The sequence below is a fragment of the Mytilus galloprovincialis genome, chromosome 14 (genome assembly GCF_965363235.1).
Source record: "Mytilus galloprovincialis chromosome 14, xbMytGall1.hap1.1, whole genome shotgun sequence".
In the NCBI taxonomy this organism is placed as follows: domain Eukaryota; kingdom Metazoa; phylum Mollusca; class Bivalvia; order Mytilida; family Mytilidae; genus Mytilus; species Mytilus galloprovincialis.
In genome coordinates this window covers 46,103,618-46,122,506 of record NC_134851.1, presented here as the reverse complement: position 1 = coordinate 46,122,506, position 18,889 = coordinate 46,103,618, and the positions used below count along the sequence as shown (strand labels likewise).

Sequence of the window (18,889 nt, the reverse complement as noted above, 5' to 3'; positions counted from 1 at the left end):
ACCACTGGGTCGATACCACTGTTGGTGGACGATTCATCACCAGCCCAGTAGTCAACACGTCGGTGTTGACATGAATATCAATAATGTGGTCATTTTTATTAATTTCATGTTTACAAAACTTTGAATTTTTCGAAAACTGAGGATTTTTTTATCCCAAGCATAAATTACCTTAGCCGTATTTGCGCAACTTTTTGGAATTTTGGATCCTAAATGCTCTTTAACTATTTACTTGTTTGGCTTTACAAATATTTTGATATGAGCGTCACTGATGAGTCTTATGTAGACGAAACGCGCGTCTGGCGTACTAAACTATAATCATGGTACCTTTGATAACTTTTAAGAATGAATATCATAGAGCTTGCAGTTTGAATAAATTGTTACACTAAAATGTGTGTGATAAAATATAAAAAAAAATGTTAAAAAGTTCGGGAGACCGAGGAGCTTTTCTTTGTTCACCTTCGTAATGAACGCGCTAAGCCAAAAAGGTCAATATATCAGTAACAGTTATAGAGCTGTATAACAAACACTGAAGTTTATTGATAATTGAGTACATTTGTAGGTAAAATTTACTATTTGCATTTGTTTTCTATCTTACCTTATTTTAGTTTTAAAGCGTCATACCAAATAAAACTATAGATTGTTTTTTCAGTTTTGCCTGACGCCATAAACCAATTATCAGAGGAAGATAAAATCAGATTCTATAAGCTTATGCAAACTTCAAAAACCGAAAACAGGTATTTTGTAAAAATAATGATAGTTGGAAAGGGAGGTGCTGGCAAAACATGCCTATTAAGAAGATTAATGAAGGAAAACATAAATGATGTTTCGAGTACAGATGGTATTAATATTGTTATTCATAGATGCAAAATCAACGTAGAAAATGGAAAATGGACATTTGGAAAAGGTATACAAATACTCTGTAGTGATTCACATGTTAACAATATCTACATATCACGAAATATTCTTTGAACTACACATATCCCTGTAACAGTTAATGCGGCAACAATGACATTAACTTTGCGTCCAAAAACGGATACAACAAAGTTTTGATACAGAACGACTGAATTCGACACAAAATACGTTGTAGAGTGACCATCACGAATTGAATGACCAATTTTGGTGTGTCTGTTTATAAACTCCTAAGCAGTCAAAGTCTGAACATTATTTTACCAGAGTATATCCAAGGCGTTGAATTACCGTGAACACTTTTCCGTCAAATGTTAATACTATTAGAACATATGTTATGCGCACTCCCCTCCCCCTAAAACCCCTTTCGCGCTGGGAGCCAATAGGTGCTTTTCAGTTTCTGCACTCTCACTAAGTTTGTCTTATCCAAATTTGATTAAACTCATAAACGATGCTCAAAAGTACATCACACAAACAGTATTTTCGCTAATAAAATCCAAACAGTGTTTGGATTTTATTAGCGAATCATATACCTTTAATCGTTCTAGTAGAATGTCACGTATCAACTTAGAAAACTGCACGCTCGAGCAGATGCTTTCGTGTTCACAGACATATTCTTTTTTCTATTTTTACCAGGTAATCTTTAATTACCTTTTCAAATTGACTGATGAACATACAAAACAATTTTCAAACAAGATCCTGTTGGAATATCATGAAGGATGTAAAACAGACCCTGTTAAATTAGTAGTGCACTTTTTCCATTGGGTAATTTATACGTGCCTAATAATATAGCCTTATATTGTCTAAGCATATGAACTATCAAGGAATACCAGAAATTCTAACTGCATGTTGATTTATCAATTGCTTCTTCCTTAACAGCTAGTTGCAATTATGTCAAACATATTCCAGAAAAGAAATATTAACATTTTATACAATATGTATGGTTTGGATAGCGCGACTATCGTTATGAAGGGCTGGAAATATCGACTGAAACTAGAATCAATGCTATGTTTTCTCATTGGCACTACTACCACATCTTCCGATATATGTATAATGGATAGTGACAAAAATGTATCATGGGTAATCTGCACTATATCTACATGAGGAATGTGATATTACGTCCCCTTCTCGCCTAAAATCTTTCACCGTGAAATGAATGTTCATATTAAGCACGTTTTAGTGCCAAGTTGACTTATAACATTGCGAATGGAAATAGGGAATGTGTAAAAGAGACAACAACCTGACCATCGAACAGACAACAGCAGAAGGGCACCAATAGGTAATCAATGTAGAGAGAAACTTCCGTGCCCGGAGGCGTTCTTCAGCTGGCCCCTTAAAAATATATATACTAGTTCAGTGATAATGGACGTCAAACTAAACTCCAAATCATACACATTTGGGATATTTAAACCGTTGAAATTGAATTGCCCTTGGAAAGTACATGGGCGCACGACATTTCAATATCAAGTAATGTTGATATTCGTTCTATAAAGGTTACACTGACTGAAGTTGTACTATTGTAATGAACCACAAATGAAAGGTTATAACGCGTATGAATGAAGTGGTAAAAATCACTAAAACAAATTGAAAGCCCGGAGAATTTAACATATCCCTTGCCATGCTTGTCACGAACGCAAGTAACACTCAAAATATGCCTTGAAACATGTTTTAAAAAAGTATTAAAACTCATTACATCGGAACATATTGATTATTTATTTTTTCTACCAGAAATTCATGATGATATAGTGGACCGGATTAAGAGAGCGCTTGTCACAAATGACAAGGACAGTGACACTAAAAATATGCAGGTACGTGGGATAAATAATAGAAATTTAAGATATGATGATGTGACGTCTGCATTTAAAAAAGACCCAACTACCGAAAAATTGGTCGATCTGGATAAAAGTAAAGATAAGACTGAAACTTCATCAATGGTAATGGCTGAGTATTTTACCACCGAAGCAAAGCTTAACCTGGATCAAAATAATGACTGGAATGAATCTTCATTTGTTATGCCTGCGGATTTAATGTCTCGTGTGTTTTCAAGATCAACTGTAAATACTCTTTCGAACCCGTATGCATTGTGTGATTTGTGGGACTTTGCAGGACAAAGGGAATTTTACGCTACACATCAAGCATTTTTGACAAGTAGTGCAGTATACCTTGTAGTTGCAGATATGAAGGACGACATCATTAAACAAGACTTAAGTCAGTGCTTTGAGGATTATCAGCATATTGGAGGTATGTTTTTGTATCAAAAAATTAAAACTAATAACCAAATTATGATCTAATATTGTCAGGAATCTAAAAATTATGTAAAATATGAGATTATACTGTTTAATTGTCTGTTATTTTGGTGGTTCATACACGATATTAAAACTAATTTTAACCTTACATACAAGGTACCTGTTTCATAACAATCCGTACTTTTAGTTTAGGATTAAGGAAAATTACGAATTAAATTTCAAGTCCAAATAAAATGCAACATTCATGACAGCACATGCTCTCTCACTACAAACCAGTAACAATCTGAAATGGCCTAATCCGTAATCGACTGTATTGATTTTTTTTCTCTCGACCAGTCTGAATTGGTCTCAATTTTACTTGACAATAGTCAACCCCAGTCTTAACTGTACTCAACTGTACTGATTTGTACTTGATCCGTATCCTTATCTTTGACATTGAAAATAGTCTTAAGTATTACTCGACCAGTCTGAAAAAGTCTTAACCCGTTCTCGACCTGTACTTGATCAATGTTTTTCAGTCTTAACAATACTCGACCAAAGGTCTGAACAATACTCGACCAAAGGTCTGAACAATACTCGACCAAAGGTCTGAACAATACTCGACCTGTCTGAACCATACTTAACAAAATTACCTCTACTTTTTTAAATTCTTTTAAAATAAATTTCTTTTTAACTGATTTTTACATCCTGACATGATTCTCCGATTTATCTAACAAATAGAGAAGGTTAAATCAGATTACCTTATCAAATAATTTTATTTTATTAATCTAAAGTTAAAATAAAATATAGTTAAATAAAAAACTTTCTTTTACCTAAAAACTACACTAAAACTTTATTAGCGTGGTTCTCGTTTAGAGTGGTTTTTTTTTTTGGTTTTTTTTTAAATTTAAATCTTAACTTTACATAATATCTAAATACAAAACACATAGGTTTCATGGTTACATACTATAATAATATGATTATCTTTTTAAAGCACAGTCAACAAAATCACTTAAAGTATTCAACCTTATACTAAAATATATAGTTTATTATAATTTGGGATATACTATATGTGATATATATCAAATTGAATAAAGAATAAAAGATTTAAGAAATTAATAAAATTGTTATTGATTAGTGTATATCTTAATACCTCCTGCTTGTGGGAATCTCATTAACAGATCACATCTAGTCAGAGAGTATCAAATTCTAAAAAACATTCCTCCCAAATCGCAACATCCTGTTCAATTTAATAACAAGGCCTTTTAAATTCACTAGATAACTTATACACGAGTTTAGGAAATGTAGAAATTTCTTTTTACCTGTAAAACACATGAGCACTGATGTAATTAAACCTTAGTTAGTGCTTCTTGTATGCCATGTCTTTAATTTTGACACGAAATATTTAGATTTAAATGAAATAACATTTTTTTGTTTAATTATAGCAACTTTGAAACTCATTTCTGTTTTAAAATGTTATCAAGGATTGCTATAGAAGTTTAATTATAATGATTATATAAATGTATGGTTTTACAAAACAAAAATGTCATTATTTAAATTGATTAAGTTGCTTTATATATTTTACATATATATATATGTACTTCATTAAAAAAAATCACTGCATTATTGACTTTCCTCAACTGACACCCTATTTAATCAATGCTAGGCTTAATAAGTTTAAATGAATGAAATTGTCAAGTAACCATAAAATATAGAATGAAATTCAAAACAGTGTGGCCATTGATTGACACATTAAATTCATCCATTGACTGGGACAATTTAGGTGAACGTTTGTATGTGAAGACCACTGCTCACTATGTACTTTTTAAAGACACTTAAACTATGGTGTCACCAAAGGATCTCAACACCTTAATAAGGTAATTCGAAAAATTCATCAGAAATATAGCACGATGTTTTGATTTATATCAATTATATAAATCAAAACATAAAGGTTATTCCTGATTATTTTTTCGAATTATTTTATAATTAAAGGCGTTAAGAAACCTTTGGTAACCACACAGTTTAAATGTCTATCGTAGGTACGTCGTGAACAGTGGTCGTTACAGACAAACGTTCACGTAAATTGCCCCAGTCAATGGATGAATTTAATGTGTCAATCAATGACCACAGCCACACTGTTTTGAATTTCATTCTACTAGTATCTGAAAGATTCAAAATTTTTGAATAACATTGAAAATATAAGTCACAATTCAGTTTTGAGATAATTTGATCAGCTTGTTTTATCTTTATTTTAGAGGTTATATATAAGTGTAACTGTTGATGCATATGGTGGAATATTATATATATTGTGAAGCTTTTGTTTAAATGCTATAATGAATACATTCATCATTTGAAATTGTTGTTCAAATTTCCAGTTCCTTAATTAATAGAATACATTGTATACTATAGATACAAAAAAATAGGTCTAGGTTGGTTAATACTTGGTCGAGTATTGTTCAGACTAGGTCGAGTTTGGTTCAAACTATGTCAAGCATGGTTCAAATGGGTTTTAAATGGTTAAGTACTAGTTCAGACTATTGTCAAGTATTATCAGGTAAATTTCACACCAATTCAGACTGGTCGAGTAAAAATCAGTACAGTCGAGTGAAGATGTATGTCATTTCAGACTTTTATTGGTATGTAGTGTCTGTGACAACGAAACATCAGTACAAAAAAAGCTAGACAAAGTGATGCCCCACAATCCACTCTGAAGTAACTGTATTATAACAACGTCATTCAAGATTTTCTTTGGTATATTAGTGTGTCCGGGAGATACATTTGATGCCCCCGTAGAAGCAAAGGGTTATTTTAAGATAATTGTAACATTAAACTCTAATACTCTAACATGACAAAGTTCAACTATCTCCCAAAATTGAACATATTAATAAAAAAAAAATCAAAACCCTAACCACAAGCGCATTTACACCTTCAATATAATTATGTAAAAACAGCCCGCAAAGGGAAAATGTCCTAGCATTCAAACTTTAGGAGTGGTTATCTGCAAACGCTCCTCTTATGCAAGTAAGTACTTCAACAAATAACGAAGTTCAACTATCTTTCAAAAGAGCAAAGATCAATAAAAATAAAAATCCCTACCACATGCGCACCTTCAATATGTGTACAAACAGACAGCAAAGTGAAAACTTCTTAGATCCAAACTGTAGGTGGGGTTATGCGGAATAATTATATGCCCATATTGGGATAGACAGACGGAAGGACTGACAGATGGACGGATAGACAGGGGCAAACAATATGCCCCTCCCAAACTTTCAGTTGCGGAGGCATATCACAAATGTTGATATAATAAGTTGTTTCTTTGTTGAAGCATGAACATGAAGCTATTGTAATTTAATGAAACAATATGTAATTTCATAAGGCTGTAAAAGCGTTGGAAGTGTACGTTTTTAAAGGATTTAGCGCTTCATACAAAATGTGTTTTAGTCAACACTTGAAAACCTAAATGAAATTACAATAAGAAAGATTCAGTTCTGAAATAAACAATAGTATTATATCCCAAAAACATGTGTGAGCAACAAAATTAATGACAAATAAGAAGGTACCGAATAAGCTAAAAGTTAGTCTACATTAAAAATATAGTAAACATATTGGTGTGGAGTCAAACAAATATATCCTACATTTTAATGTAGAACTCTTATTTCAAATCAAACAGTTTTAAATTAATTTCCTGTACTATAATTTTTTGAAAAGTAACAATTAAGACTGATGCGATATATTTGTACTTAGGACATGTCAGATTTTGAAAACGCGATCTATCTGGAAGAAATTTATCTTAAGATAAAACAAATATCGTATTTTAAAGTTACCCGCTGCTAATCTCTTTTGATTGAGCCATCTCACTTGATATTTTATAATGAATCTTTCTATGCTGTGATGGTACACGTTTCAGGTGAGGGTGAAAGTTGGTGCCTTTTTTAAAAACGTTTAAACCCGCTGCATTTGTTTGAACCTGTCCTAAGTCGGGAACCTGATGTTCAGTGGTTGTTGTTTGGTGATGTGGTTCATAGGTGTTTCTTGTTTTTTTATATACTAGAATATAGATAAGACCGTTGGTTTTTTCTGTTTGAATGGTTTCACACCAGTCATTTTGGGGCCCCTTATAGCTTGCTTTTTGGTGTGAGCAAAGGCTCCGTGTTTAAGACCGTACTTTGACCTATAATGGTTTACTTTTACAAATTGTGACTTGGAAGGAGAGTTGTCTCATTGGCACTCATACCACATCTTCTTCTTTCTATGAAGGAAGTTATTCATAATTATTATGCATATAGTACACCAACCACGTGACAATGGCATTATATTTTTTATCGGGATAGTGGATCGTTCAAAAACAAATTGAAGATGTATTACTTTTAAAAGTTTTTATCATTTATATAAATTGTATATGAAATTTCTCACGGTGCAAGACACCTGGTAGGTTAAACCAGTGGGATATGTGGGTTACACGTCAATGATACAGCAATCGAAACCCTTCTAAACCCTATTTCGCCATTCTCATCTATTAGTCATATTAAATGCAATTCGTGTTGCCAGTGCTTTAGGTCTCGCCTTATATTAAAGCTTTTGAAGACAAGAGACTTGTGATATATTTGACTACTCAAGTATAGGCACGGAACTGTCATGTTGTAGAGTGTGTCAATATCATGTTTACCCATTATGTTAAGTATGCCCTTTTGTTGCGTTGATGTAAAGTATATCTAATTAGTAGACGTCATGCGTGAATTTAAGTAAAGGATATCGCAATTTAGATATCTTAAAAAACATCTTAATATTCAATCTCGTGCCTTCAACGATTATACATAAGTCATTGTTCGGACATCAATAAGTTGTTTAATGGTTGATAAATAAAAAATATATAATAATATATTGTGATACAAGATAGGCATCTCAGTCCATTTTTATATATAGTTGCAAGAAATGTTACAGATAAATTTTCTTTTTCTATAGGGTTACATATATCAAAATTATCCAAGTTAGTATTTTAACATTGCCTATTCACAAATGTTGATATGTTTCAGAGTATGTTGATTTTTGGTTTGATTCTATCCATTGTCATCGAACGGTCAACGAACGAGCTAGTAAAGGGCACTTTGACCCACCGATTTTATTAGTTTTCACTGGAAAGGATAAATATAACAAGGTAATAAAATTGAAGAACATTGTTCCTAACTTTTAATATGATCTTTGTATAAACCTTGCTTTAATATCATCCGTTTTTATCGGATAATAGTCATATTCATACATTGATTGATTTGTGGTTTTACGCCTCTTTCAACACTATTGTTTTATATTGTGGCGGTCAGTTCATATTGTTTGAGGACGTTGTTGAGTTCAGAAAGATCCACTGTACATCTGCCAGGTAAGGGATTCGAACTTTCAAAGTCAGTGTTAACTGTCTAATTGTACAGTAGTTCGACCACTTAGACCTTTTGTCCACCGAGGCCGCTCATATAAATAAAGATATGAAGCATGATTGCAAATGAGACATCTATCCATAAAGACCAAAGACATAGTCATCGTACGACTTCATAAATTTTCACAACCGATGTCAAGTATTTGCCGCTATTATATATTGCGCTGTAACAAACTTTACCTCTGTAAAGTCAACACGTGTGTAGCATTATTGTATTGTAGTTATGTACAAACACAAGCAATGATTAAACACAATTAGAACTGTTCACAAGTATTCTACTGACACAAGCGAAGTACTTCCAACTTAAGCCCAACATTGGTGCCGTGACAACAACATTATTCAACCTTTTAGACGAAAAAGGAAAAATAGAAATCCTTTACATCATTAAGGGAATGCCACACGACTTAAGGACTCAATAATCAGACTACTAAGTATTAATTTGGTGATGTGGTTCAAATACATGAAGATTCACCTAAAATTAATTAGAAGCTATATACTATACTAGCCTTTGAAGATGAACTATTGGTTGACAATGATGGGACACTCGTTGGAGCAGTGATTCTGCGTACAAACAATGGACAGACAAATTGTTTCAATTTCAAAATTATATCCGATAGAGGTTTCTTGCGATTTTGTTCAATCAACATATTACACGAATGAACGTAATTCAAAGGACGACAGGGAAAAGATTCGCCAATTGATGTCTTAATCTTATATTTATATAGACTTTAATTTTCAAAGTGATATTAATCTTCTACATACATTGACTGTGTAAGTTTAACTGTGCATATTTGCGATAACTATGTATTTATTAAGATTTTTTATGATTTTCACTTCTTTGTACACCTCGTATTTGCCGTTGTTATCTTATAAACGCGCTGTAAATAACGTTGCCCTTGTAACGTCAACACGTTTGTGTCGTTATTGTATCCATATACAAACACAAATAATTTAACACAATTGGAACTGTTCACACGATTTCTATTTACACAAGCGAAGTACTACCAATTGAAGCCAAACAACAGATACGCTATAGTAAGTTATATATAAGCGCAGACGAATAAAATGCGAAATAATTTAAAAAGAAAACCTCCAAATATTATTTGTTATACAGCAATAACGTAAAACAAGTATGATAGACAACAACCATTGACAACAACTGGATTCCAGGCTCCTTCTGTTGTAAATGCGCATTAAGGAATACCGATGTTATACATGTTTGTGAGCGCTCCACCCTTCAGGTTCCAGGGACATCGGCGTAATTATACATGCTATACAATGGTAGTACATAATGCATCCGTTGAATTAACTGTAGCTCAAGTTACTATTATTTCATGCATAATAGAGATTTCCAATAAAATGACATACGTACCTAACTCGACGTACGCACGTAACGGGACCGGTTATCGCTAACCAATTAATTTTGTTAAATGCGTTACTCAAATTTTAACTAAGCATTCCTAAACTATGAAATCCATTCATAATAAATTTTATCAATATCAAATATTTCTAAGATGATGAAAAACGAAAGAAATCATGATTTTTATATATCACGTGATTATTGAGATTCCCGCCTAAACTTCACTGTCATAAGACCACGTATATATACGTATCTTTACCTATCATACGATTCATTTGAGTTGTCTTTCATGGTTTTGACAATGACTTTGATTTTCAGATATACTTATCTTTGCAAAATTTAATGAACCTTTTATTATTTGATATTTGTATTGATTTTGTTTGTCGTTATCAGATAGATTCTTCTTTTCGATTTTTAATGTTTTATAATATTTAATTTCCGTGGGTATTAATTTATATAGATTATGTCGTAATTTCAGAAAAAAATGAACTCAAAATGTTAATCAGAACGTGTCTCTGTTAAAGTTGATAACTGGGATTGCATCATACTTTATTAAGTATCATTTCAAACGTTCTCTTCTTCTGCACTTAATCTCTTCAATTTACAACTTCTAAAAAAAAATCAACAGGAAAAACGTACGTCAACGGGAAGTGAATATTTAAAAAAAAACATTAATACAGGTCATGTACTTCTTTAAATTTTAATAGTTGACATATACTTTTCTTTCAAATGAAAGTCAACGAACATTAAAAAAAAGAAAATTGTAGTTGATAATAATGTGTGTAAATAAATGTGTACACCAATTCGTTATATAGATTGTAATTTGGAAGTTGTACTTGATTAGCAAGTGATGACTAATAATCTGCATTGACAACTGTGGATAGTAAACTATCAACTTATCATAGTAAATAGTAATTGGCTAAAAATATCCTGTACCCAAGTATTTCTGATTAAAAGTGGATGAAAATGTCTATTTACATAGTTGTTACATTGTTGAGACAACTTTAATGTCACTTCAGTCTTTACGGGAATTTTCTTTTTACTCGTATTCATCCGATTAGAAGTAGATTCTAAAGCTATCGCATATATTGATTGAGTTAGCGAAAATTTTAAGTTTCAATTTTTGCCTCGCTTTGGAGGTATACATATATATATATTAATTTGTAGGATCCTTTGCTATAGATAATTTAGCTGATCTGTAACAATAACATCTTCATGCCTTATATATCATGTACTGCAGTACGCCGCTAGATTAAAACTGACGTGGAAAGGTAACACACGGCCAGCGAAAGCTCTTTTTTTGATAGCCCAGGTGGTCGTGTGGTCTAGCGGGACGGCTGCAGTGCAGGCGATTTGGTGTCACGATATCACAGTAGCATGGGTTCGAATCCCGGCGAGGGAAGAACCAAAAATTTGCGAAAGCAAATTTACAGATCTATCATTGTTGGGTTGATGTTTAGACGAGTTGTATATATATATATATATATATATATAAGAAAAAGTTAGGTAAAGTCCGTATGCTGGTACATGTAACATATAAGAAAATTATTAAAAGATAATAACGGTTTCAATGCATCACTTTTTTACTGGTACTTTCACTGCTTCCGCAGATCTTCAGGTAATGTGACTTGTATATAAATAAAACAATTGATTGACGTTAACAATAGTATGACGTTAACAAATACAAGGGAGACTACTAATGTCATTTTAAGACTTTAAAATGTTACGTTAAAATTAAAATATCATTTATCATTTAATCCCGGTTAAAGCTAGTTATATATATATAAAGTGACAACTATGCGACAGATCCAATGACAGGATCACCAGTGAAGGTGTTAACCGACTGAAATTTTTTTTTTTATATTCATGATTATATACTTGTATATGGGATTGACTGGTAGCAGGCAAGCCTCGAATACAAATTCAATTATTTTGTTGGGCCCCCTGATCGAATGACTTTAAGACTGTATTTTTCGGCTTCTCCACCAAGGATGATGCATTCACGAGCAAGAGCAGGTATTGGTTTACTCGTAAAAAGACTAGTGTGTCTTGATAGTGGTTACACTCTTTTGTTACCTAGCATATGAAAATGCGACTCTTAATTGTCGGGCATGTTTAAAAAGGTATATGTAATTATCATTATAATTAATTTTCATCATCCTCAATATATATGTAATATTTGTCGCTGGATATAAGACATACATCAGTATCATCATCATCATAAGTACTATAGCTTGAGACTTAATCTTCGTCGTAAGTACATGTATTATATATAGCTGTAGGCTTCTTCGTCGTAAGTATAACGTGAGGCTTAATTCGTATCTAATATTTAAGCCAGATTATGTCGAGAACTTATTTTACGCATGCATCTCTATGATACATAGTTTTTATAAATATCCAAGTTAAAGCCAATGGAGATCGTTTATCAAATGATCATGTCACAATTAAAACAGATAGAAAGGGATTGACTCGTGAGACTGAAACGAAGCATAAAAACAGCTAGTCATTTCTAGTATTTCCAAATAAGCTCCATGCACCGAAATGATAGTATCCACAGCTGATGAACACTATCTTAAAAACAACTACAACTAATAAATTAAGAATAATTATCCCGTTTATAATATTGATCAACTATGTCGTACTGTTACACCATTGTCCTAGTATGGATGTTACTGTCCCAAGTCAGGAACCTTTAATTCAGTGCTTATCGTTTGTTGTTGTGTTTTCGTTGATTTTTTTTAATATTAATTTGGCTGTTAGTTTTAGTTGTTTTACATTTGTCATTTTGTGGCCTCTTATAGCTGACTATGCTGTATGGACTTTTCTCATTGTTGAAAGCCCTTCGTTGGACTATAGTTGTTAAAATTTCTGTGTCATTTGGTCTCTTGTGAAGAGTTGTCTCATTGACGATCATACTACATCTTGTTTTTTGTACATCACAAATTAAGAATAAAACATGCATAGACAGTCTAGAAAAGCGAGACCTTTTGTCATGTCAAAAGTACAGAGTATCTGTAGGACCATTAGTGGTCATAACTGTTTAGCAGATTTTATGTATTGCCCATGTGTCCAGTAGATTACACGTCAGTATCACATGTCTGTGTTCAGTGAGCTACTAAATCACGGGAAAAAAATCCAATTCAGTATGTAGTCTTAAACTTTTAAATCACATGCGAGATGCCTAATGTTCAGACATTGTTGTTTTAAAAAGTATTTATCAAAGTCAAACGACAATCATTTAAGGTTTTTTTTCGTGCAATACAATTTGTGATCATGGTCGGATCCAAGATATTTCAAAGAGGGTGTAGTTTTCTATAATTGAATTTATACTGACGAGCGGAGCGATGCAAAAAACAATTTGGACAATTATACCCAAAAAACGATATGGATTTTAAAACTTATTTACAATCGAAAAGGGGGAGTACGCTCTCTACCCCTGTATCCTCGGATGCAAGTTTAGGTATACTTAAACAAAAACCTCGCCCCATAATTTGGTATAGGTAAAGACGAAAAAGTACTTTTGAAAAATATATCATTGATATGAATTTCTGCCCACATCAAATTATCTTCAATTAAATTAAAGAAAAATATTATTTTGTTTTAAAAGTCGAGTACACCTTTTACATTCGGGTGTGTTGGAATCTACTTTAAACGTTAAATCTTTTTAAAACAATAAAAAGGCAACCTTCTCGCTTCGGAATTCGTTATTTTAATATTTGCATGCTAAATTTCGTCTTGGTAGTTTTTAAAATTCATAATTTGAGAAGAACTAAAATATGGGTCAAGTGAAATGACAAGAAATGATGGGTGTGTTTGATTACAAGTTGCTAATTTACTTGTTTCATTATATTATTTGTGTCAATAAAATCATTCAAAGTTTAATGACAATTTCAAAATATTTAAAGAGTAAAACAATTAGTTGGGGTTGATTTTTACTGACGGTATATTCCAGCAAACAATGCGTGTTCAAAGAGCAAAACATGCATGCAGTGTATGCTCCCCTCCGTCATGCTTCAATGCAGTAGGACGAAATACGTTGAGTTAGGTCGGTTATGTCGAGTAAAGTCATTTTATTGGAAATCTCTATTAGAACAAAAGAAATAAAATTCAATATGTAGGTTCTGGAAATTGGATTTCAAAACAAATGTTTGATAATTTAAACAATATATATTCATATAAATCATCGCATAACAAAATGACCCTCAAGTAAATACCTACGATTCAAAACTAAACAAAGACGTATAGTAAGCAGCGATAGAGGGCCTATACTTTTTTTCTAATAATTGTCATGAGAGTAAGTGATACATTGTAATAAAGGTAAAATAGATGTGAGGTTCATCATCTTTTGAAATCTAACCTTAAATCATTTATTTTTGTAGGAAGATTTTAAGAAGAGAGAAAAGGAACTTAATGATCAAATAGAGCAAGTTTTTAGATATAAAAGCAAACACCTTCACTTGCAAGACATGTTCTTTTTGTCAAATATAGAAGATGCTGACGAAGAATTTGAAAATTTGCGATACGCAGTTTTTGAGAATGCAGAGAAAATGGATACTTGGGGTAAATCTTTTCCGTTAAAATGGATTCTCTTGGAACATTTAATTGAAATCAATAAGAACTATGGAAAGAATTTCATTACTTTTACTGACATGTTGAATCTGGCTAAACATCCCGATATCAATATAATAAAAGAAGATGATTTATTGCTTTTTCTGCGATTTCAGCATAATGTAGGGAACATTATTTTCTATGAAAATATACGAGATTTAATCATTTTGAATCCTCAATGGTTAGCAGATGCTTTCCGATGTTTAGTCTCAGATAGAATTGATAACAGAAGATTGCACCACCTTCAGGACTGGACACTTTTAACACAACAAGGCAAAATTAGTGAATCTTTAATAACAGAACTCTTCGAATCAAAATATGGAAGTCAATTTGCAGGGCAGGGAGTGAATTTGCATAAAGTTATGGAAAAACTTGACATATTAGTCAGAATTCAGAACTCAAGTTATTATATAATGCCAAGCATGATGCCGTCTTCCACGTTTGACGTTGCATGTAAAACATTTGGTATTCTTTCAAAAAATTGCTACAGGTCTTCCTGGATTTGTTTAAAATTTGTATTTCTTCCACCTTCTTTCTTTAACTATCTATCTGCTAGTTTTCTGAGAAAATATAACCCTAGTCAAGTAAATAATCGTATTGCTTTATACCGTGGCATCTGCATGTTTGACATGGATAGCTCTGGTTGTAAGAAGATTCTGGTTACCATGTCGACTGATACCATCGCTCTTCAGGTTGTTTCATTTTCTGAACAACAAGAGGGATTCGGAAGCACGTGCAGCGATATATACAGTGAAGTAAAACAATTTATTGAAGAAATGATAAAGAGGTATATGGTGCAGATATCTTATAAACTCCATTTCAAATGCAGTGACGGCTATTATTATAAAGATACATTTGCATTTGAAAATTTGACAAGAGACCAGGAGTGTTTCTGTGTTCAGCATACAAAATTTCATCGATCTGAAAAGCTGTACTCTCCTTGGATGAAGAATGAGGTATGTCTTTAAAACTGCATCTCAGATTTTCAATTTATGCTACAATTTCGAAATAAATCTTTTACTGTCGAAAGCATATTATAAATTGATAGGCTCACATAGTATCAATCGTTTAAAAAAAAAATTAAAATACAGATTGAACATGCTGAACAAACATGTATTCTCTACTTTCAACTTAAATCAATCTTTCCCAAAATGGCTTCGTTATAATCTGTTAAACTAAATAGCTATGCCCCCAATCAACAGCTTTCAGCAGACTTATTTAACTGTCGATGTAGTATATATATCAAGAGGTTCAACAACTAATTGGATAAAGTATCAATATTTTTTGCAGTAATATACCTCTAAGATAAATAAGTTTAAATTATAGTCAATCATTATAAGGAGACAAAATAAATCAAGTACAAAGAACATAGACATAATGAAGAATGAATTGAAAGTATTCACATACTTGATAATTCAAACCAGCAGTACATTATCTGTTTATTTAAGAGAAATATATTTCAGTTATCCAACAATTAAAACAGTCAAGTATACAGTACGTCCGTCTTTAATGGACACCATATCATCACTACTTGTATAGAAGATACATTTTTAATGAAAATAACTCAAATCAGGTGGACAAACAAACAAATTTCAAAAGTACATCAAAATGAAAAAATTATAATAATAACAAACAACAAGAATGTGTCCATAGTACACGAATGCCCCACTCGCACTATCATTTTCTATGTTCAGTGGACCGTGAAATTGGGGTCAAAACTTTTAATTTGGAATTAAAATTAGAAAGATCATATCATGGGGAACATGTGTACTAAGTTTCAAGTTGATTGGACTTCAACTTCTTCAAAAACTACCTTGACCAAAAACTTTAACTTGAAGCGGACGGACGAACGGAGGCACAGACCAGAAAACATAATGCCCCTCTACTATCGTAAGTGGGGCATACAAACAAACAAACTCCAAGGATAATTCAAATATTTCAAACAAAATCATACTGTTTATATTTAGTTTTACCCTACTAATTGGCTTGTATAATCATGAATGTTTTATGTTACTGACAAATTATGCACATTTTAGCTTCTTAAAGAATATTTGTTTTGTATTAAATTAATTAATTCCTATATGTTTTCAGGTTGAAAGGAGTCTTCATGACAGAATGAAAACCAGCACTAAGAAGGTCGACCTTAATCCAAGTAATATCATTTTTATATTTCCCGTTTTCTTGTGTATCTTTATACAGGGTTTCATTTCTAATAACACATAAACATTGCTGTATATCTCCCGAGTCTTGTCTTTAAAAATAGTCCCTTTCTACATGTTACCTAGGGGAACAACAGAAAAGGAAATAACTCAAAAGAACCATAAAACCGTTGGTTTTCCTGTTTGAATGGTTTTACAATAGTAATTTTAGGGCCCTTTATAGCTTGTTGTTCGGTGTGAGCCAAGGCTCCGTGTTGAAGGCCGTACATTGACCTATAATGGATTACTTTTTTAAATTGTTATTTGGGTGGAGAGTTGTCTCATTGGTACTCACACCACATCTTCCTATGTCCATTAAACCTTAATTTTACAGATAACATTTAAAAAAAATCAAATTGTTGTTTATCTCACAAACATAGCATTTTCTTTATTAGTTTTACTTTGCCTCATGCTATATGGACATGTATAATAATAATATTTTCTCTCTCATGTTAATCATGATGTTAGATATACAGATAATTAACACATGAGATATACAGGCAGAAAGAAGGTTTAATAAATAAGAGCTACCATTGCAAAAATAGTAAACTTATCATTTAAGCCTTTAATTGGCTAATCTAATCTGGAAACCTTATTGCTTTAAGATCACTTGTGATGTAATATTGCAATAGCATGATAAGTTATGTTATATTTATCTTAACAAATAACAGGCTATTATAATCTGGAAACTTAACTGTAGAGAGGTCACTTATGATGTCACGATGACCTTATAAATATGTCGAAATCTACGTATTTTGCCTAATCGGCCCATTTTACTCATAGTGTTTGGTCAAAATATAAATAAAAGTACCTTTAACAAAAGTGATTGTTTATACACATTAACGTCTTTGTGAAATATATTTGGCACATTGTAGCAAAATATCTTTGTTGGTAAAACTGTTTTTCCTATCAACATATTAACAATAAGATTTCAAAATGCGATTATTTTGACAGTTTTGCTGTTTTGTACTAAGTGTAAGGATTTTAAAGCTTAAATACAAATGGGTAAGACAAAATACACCATATCAGTTCACATAAAACAGTTTATTTTTATTAACTGTTGCTTCCTCAAAAACACAATACCATTAACCGCTATTTTTTGAAAGGTGTTTTCCCATTTGACAGATATGGTGTAAAACAGAATCAATATTATAATTCAACATTTATATAAATATCAACAATTGATAATTATTTGTTCAATTTTATATTTTCAGGTGGGGAAGCAACTGCTGGGCAATAGGAACAACCTAGCTGTATTATGATGTTTGATAATGGAACTTTTTTATTCAGACTAAATTTTAAAAATGTTATAAATATGCATTGTTTTATTTTTAGTAATCTAAGAAAAATCAATTAAAACATTCTAGTTTATTTTTAGCTTTTCATAGCAAAGGAGGTATTCATGATTTACTGTATATAGATTGAATTATTTCCCTATTACACTGATGTAGGTCCTTATAGTTTAATTTTTTATTAAGATTAAAACATGGTACATCCACTAATAAACACAATCCTTAACAATACTTTAAGGTGTGAAAAAACCTTTGCCTGAAAAATACATTCATGTATTCGAAAAGAGAGAAGAGAAAAAGGGATATTCAAACTTATAAGTTGAAAATAAGCTGACAATGCTATTGGAATATACAAAAAAAAAGTAAAAGACAAACAGCAGTATGAAAGAGAGGATGAAGATACCAGAGAACAATTCAAAGTCAAAATTGAAAATATACTGACCACATCATGGTTAAAAAAGAAAAAGACCAACAGAAAAACAATAGTACGTATACACAACACACAATATAGAAAACCAAAGACTGAGCAACACGAACATCCCCCTCACACGTCGTGTTTCACATGTAAGTATAACCCCAGTAATAAGTCTAATTTGGTAGGTCAGTCTCTGGAAATATTGGATAATGCTACAAGACTAAAAATTTAGTAATCAAATTTATTGTTATATATATATACAAGGGGTACAATCAAAATCACGTGATGGATATACACACACCGGAAGTAACAGTCGAGCAGACCGCTTGAAAGGTAAGTAGTCATATTTACTTGTTTATATCAATAAAATTTAATAAATAACGTAGTGCACCGAATGTAGGATACTATCTAGTTTTGAAATACACAATTATCCTTGCTGGAAAGCGTGCAGTTTATG

The 18,889-nt window shown here is 32.0% G+C and overlaps 1 long non-coding RNA gene across 1 annotated transcript; it reads left to right on the top strand.

The window, feature by feature from the left end:
• The first annotated feature begins 671 nt into the window (after nt 1–671).
• LOC143058572 (uncharacterized) lies at nt 672–18,624 on the top strand. Its single transcript, XR_012973127.1, has 6 exons — nt 672–904; nt 2,635–3,147; nt 8,165–8,286; nt 14,299–15,483; nt 16,619–16,679; nt 17,940–18,624. It is a non-coding gene; the product is annotated as an uncharacterized LOC143058572 (long non-coding RNA).
• The last annotated feature ends 265 nt before the right edge of the window (nt 18,625–18,889 follow it).